This window comes from Rhagoletis pomonella, unplaced genomic scaffold (assembly GCF_013731165.1).
Source record: "Rhagoletis pomonella isolate Grant_MI unplaced genomic scaffold, Rhpom_1.0 Rhpom_scaffold_00002, whole genome shotgun sequence".
Taxonomy (NCBI): Eukaryota; Metazoa; Arthropoda; class Insecta; order Diptera; family Tephritidae; genus Rhagoletis; species Rhagoletis pomonella.
In genome coordinates, this window is record NW_023458556.1 from 97,454,745 (window position 1) to 97,460,262 (window position 5,518).

Sequence of the window (5,518 nt, forward strand, 5' to 3'; positions counted from 1 at the left end):
GGTCTGCTAGTTTATTATAATCAAAATTAGTTTTAGTTTGATATAATTCCATATATTTGTGTAGACGTAAAATACCAATGCCATACATACCTACATATATATGTACATACATACATTCATCTGCTAGACGTTATTTAATTAATGAATATTTTTTATGAAGCGAGGAAATTCTAATAGCTTAACAACAATTTATTAGGAAAGAAACCTTATTACTTTAATATCATTAAAATTAATTTAAAAAAATATGTATGTTTCTCTTTAAAAGAATAAAATCTAAACTAAAAAATCAAATTTATTAAAAAAAATAAACAAAAATTAAATAAAAAAAGAAAAAAGGCTCCGCTGCCCGACGACTTGGACTCGAACCCGGATCTCTCAACTAGCAGTCTAGTGCCTTGCCTTCTCGGCCATTGTGACTTCTGGGGCAGCGTGAGCAAAATGGCATACGTAAATGTCTATTATTTCTTTTGCACTAGCATTCGAACCTGGCAACGATATTTTCGAGTTCACTCGGATTCAGTGATAGCAATTTTTTCGTATTCGTAGCAGGCATTCGAATTCGTAGATTTTCTACGATGGATTCCCGTTCTTTTAAAAAAGATTCATGTCGTATTCCGATATTTGGCCTATAAGACACGGTGAAAACGCTTTTTGCAAAACCCACTGCAATGTACGATGGCAGTGTCATTTCTTGCGAAGGCTTTGTCACAAACCCCACAAGAATCCTCCATTATATTTGGCAAAAAATAAAAGCGCAAGAGCTTAACATAAACAGGTCCGCACTGTTCAGAGTTGTTGGCGGCGGCGTGTGGGTGGTGGTGCGGTTGTATCTGTTGTGTGGTCTATTGTGTTGTTGTCTTGTGGTATTTGTGTTGAGCTGCTCAGGTGAACTGGGATTTGCCGTCGAGGCTGATCTGTTTGAGCAGCAGGGGGCCACAAATGACGTGGTCCACTGCTGATGAGTCCGTAGGCCTGAGCAGACTCTGAGGTGACTCCACCCATTGCAAGCATTGCACTTGACTGAGGTGGAGTTGTGGTGTAGTCGTCTCTGGCATACACAGCAGGTGTAAGTTTCTGGCCCTGGGTTTGACTCGATGCCAGCCCTGAGCAGAAGAATAGGTAGCAAATGTAGCCCTATGGACGAAAAACTTCCGAGATATTTCACCGTCCTACGGGTTAGATCGCCGAAATAACAGCCCTTGGTTGGGTAAAACCCGAGTCATTCCGGTACGTAGAACCGGCTGTCGAGCTGGCTGGTTTAAACTAAGATTAGCCAATCAAATGTCGGCCAGCTGTTCAATTTGATCTAACTCTAAACTGCCAAACTGGCCCAAGCTTTTATTATAAAATTTAATAAACCAAAACTTAATTTTATGAATCTGTGCACATATGTATCTAAATAATTATATACATATTTTTTGATACTTTCAAGTACTAAAAGTTCCGGCTTGGAAACAAAACAGTATTTAGCCTCCTTTTGATAATATACATATGTAAGTATGCACCTAATAGCTATGTCACATGTGGGGTACAAAAAAATATATATATATATAAACGAGTTAATTTCAAAATCGGCATTCCATCGTCTTACATCAATAAGCTATTAGACTCTCGAGTTATGGCCAGAGGAAGTCAAGATTCGCCCATTTGAGTTTTTTCAAAGCAAACCGTTGATACATTTGTCAGTAATTCTAAGCTCCCTGTCTATTTTCATAATGTCGGCGGTTTGCGTACAAAAACAAATGCTCTGCACCAATCAGCCGCAACACACGATTTCGACATTATCATACTTGTTGAGACCTGGCTAACCACAGATTTTGTATCCGCAGTGCTTTTTGATGATTTTTTTTTATTCATTTATTTATTTACAAGAGTAACAATTATAAATAACTATTACACCTAAGAGCTCAGCGCTGGCTACCAGGGCCTTTGGCTTATGATTATTTAATCTAAAATAGCTGCCTATATGTATATACATGCACACTTATGTTTATTGAGGTGAGGCTGAAAGTTAAGGGAAAAGGTACGGTGGAGGAGGGCAAGGATGTGTGGTGAGAGTTAAAGGGTTGGCTGTTATCGATTGTGTGACCTTATCAGTAATTATTGGGCTATATATTTAATCTAGTTTGCGAAATGAATTTACAAATTAAATTTTAGACTATTGATATCTGTGTGTCTTAGTAGGTCGGTGGGCCTACAATTAGGAAACGTGGAAGCTCTATATTCATCCCAATTTTGGCAGAAGTCAAGAAGATGTGTTATTGAGTAGTCGCTAAAGTTGCAATGAGGACAGCTTGGGTGAACCGTTTAGTAGGTGAACGTGAGTAGAAATTGAGTGACCAATCCTGAGTCGCGTAAATTTTTTTATACTTTGGCAGGATATATTAGAAGGTTTCACTCCATTGGGATTGTATTACTTATAATGGCGCTGAAAGGTGCTCCAATCTCCTGCGCGAATTTCATGCAAATGTTCTTCTACCAGCTTCCGAATGTCGTTGCTCGTGACGTAATTGCTAAAGTGTAGCGGTTCGTGGATGGCTTCTTTGGCTCTTTTGTCGGCGTGCTCGTTGCCTAGTATCCCTGAATGACCAGGAACCCACATTATTCCTATATTATTTTTGTTCTGTAGTATGTTTCGAATGCTTGTAATTGGTGGTGATTCGTTTGTGGGGTTCTTAATAGCGTCCAAAGTGGATTTGCTATCACTACAAATTATAAATTTTTTTCTATTCTGGGAGGCATGTTGAACTGCTACAAGTAATGCAGCTGCTTCGGATGTGAATAACGAGCAGTAGGTTGGCAATGCATCGACAGCAATGGTCACACCAAGTTGGTTTGTTACTGCAAACGCGGTGTTGGTGTCTGTTTGGGATCCGTCTTGGAAAATAATCCCCCAGTCATTCCCCAGTTGGGTTATAGCTTTGTTGAAGTGTTGAAAGTATTCATTGCAAGAAGTAGAATCCTTGGGGTACTTAAACAGGTCTGTAATCAGGAACTCTTTATGGTTACTATTTGGCAAAAAGGAATTGGTGTCAAGGTAGGTTTTGAAACTATTTTAAGTTGTTGAGACAGTGCAATGCAGCGTTGAATCGCGGACGGTTTATTGATTTTTCCTGATTTGCCCAGGGCTGAGTTGACCTGTGAAAAAAGGATTTCATTTCTGGAATGCAGAACCTTTGGCAGGACCATCTTTGTATTACGCATAGCTCTGTGGGCTATATCCGGTAAACCAGCTTCAGTGACGACGACTTTTGTGGGAGATGTCGGAAAAGCGCGAATACTTCTTCGGGCTGCTGCATGGTAGGGAGCATTTAGTAGGTTTAGGTTTACCTTTGCACAATTTCCATAAATACTAAGCCCAACATCGATTTTGGATAACAACAATGCCTTTGTGATATTTACAGGAAATTCCTATAAACTCAATTAATTCAAGAGATTACATGAGAGTTTTAAACTCTTATTTGAAATTAGTTGTATTCTTTAGCATTTTCAACGGTAATACAAACTTATTGTGTAAACAACCTAATTTTCATTGTACAAAAACTTAATTTTTCCGTAAATAGCGGTTAATATATGTGGAAATTCACATAAATTCAATGAAAAAGTTAAACTAAAAACTTATAATTAATAATAGTTCAGTATTTAGTAGGACCGCCGTGATTATAAATTACTTGAAATATTCGACTTGGCATTGACTCGATTAATTTTTTGGTCTCGTTTTCAGATATGGCCTCCCATGCTTCTTTGATTGCAATTTTGAGGTCTTTTGGATTGCTAAATTGTCTTCCTTGTGCGTAAACTCGCCGGGCAAGGCATCCCCATAAATTTTCTATGGGGTTTAGATCCGGACTTCGAGCTGGCCAATTCAGGGTTTGAATATTTCTTTCCAAAAAGAATTGCTTCACCTTGCGCGATGTGTGTCTGGCTTCCTTATGCATTTGAGTAAGTGGGGGTTTTTTGGCTCTTTTTTTGAAAGCTAAGTTTTCATTTTGGTTCAAAATTTGACGAACACGTCGGCTGGTGACGGGAAGCTGCAATTTCGATACGATTTGACTAGAGAATAGTTTGTTTTTGGAAGCTTCGTGTATTATTTGATTTCTTTGTCGCGGCGTTAGCTTCTTATTATGGTCACACCTCGCGTTTTTGCCATAATTATCACGAAGTTTAAGAAAATTGCAAACCAAGGTTTGAGACCGATTAATTTTTTCAGCAATCTTCCAGGTCGAAAGTCCTGTATCTTTGTAGGCAAGGATTGCAGGCGTCAATAATTTTCCTCGAGGCATTCCTGTAGTCTAAATATTTTATTGTTATTAATTTTATTTTAAATATGATCTTCTTACTATTTTCAAGCAAATTTTAAATTTAGTTATCCTTACTTTACGCAAATTTCGACTGAAATGTGGTCGAATTTTTCCGAACTTCCACCGTGCACGTGTTAAAATGTACTGACGCTTAGTTGAAAAGACTATAAGCGCAATTACAATAACAAAATCGCGAAAATAATATAACGGCACTCTTCGGTATAGTTCCCAGCTACAGTGGCGTACAGTTTTCTATGGAAAAGTAACTGCGTTCTTTTCTGGATAGTTTTTTTCAACTTACTCGAGATGAGTTTATACGAATTTCCTCTACTGTATATGACAATGTTTGGATGACAAAAATTTTATTATATTTAGTCTTGAGAACAAACTTAGTCTAGTGGCTTTACAATGTTCTTTATATGTTAGCTTCTTGTCGAATATTAAACCTAGTATCTTGAGGGAGTTGCAATTGGGTATTAGCGTATTATAGAAGGATAAGGTATGGAGGAGACACACGTTTTTTACATTAATGAAAGGTGGAGCATTTGCTCGGTGAGATAATAGCACCCGATGATTCAGACCATTTGCATATATTTCTTAGTATACTTGAGAATAAAGGTTATTTGGTAACCCTACCGAGTGGACGTGAAATTTCACATAGTGCAACAAAGTGATAAATCAATCCAAAAAACAGTAAAAGACAAGAAAATAATACAGTGAATATTTAACAACAATTGACACTAAGGAGTGCTTTAAAAGTTCTGAGTGAAAGTGAAGCTTGATATTTAAAATGTACCTGCGCGAGTGATAAATTCTCAAGTCAGACTCCGCTGAGTTGAAAAGAAACAAACAAAAGTGCTAGCAACAAAACAGTAGTGGATGTACAGGCAGCCTAAAAGTATACTATGTTTTGGGCACTTCTAAGTATTGACACTACTTCAGGGTTGCCATAGTATATTTATATTTAAAAAATAAAAGATAAAAATACCCCAAAAACACCCCAGTTTCAAAATGCCCTTAAATCGTACCACTCCCAAAGGGGGAGGGCAGGAATCGTCACAGCCACAACAACAACAGCATAGACAACAAAGGTCACAACAGCAACAGGAATCCCAACTTCCTCTGCAGCCCGAAACACCACAAAAATCACAGACACAACAGGAAAAGCAACAGCAACAACCGGAAAAGCAAGAACAGAAACAGCAACAACAACTGTC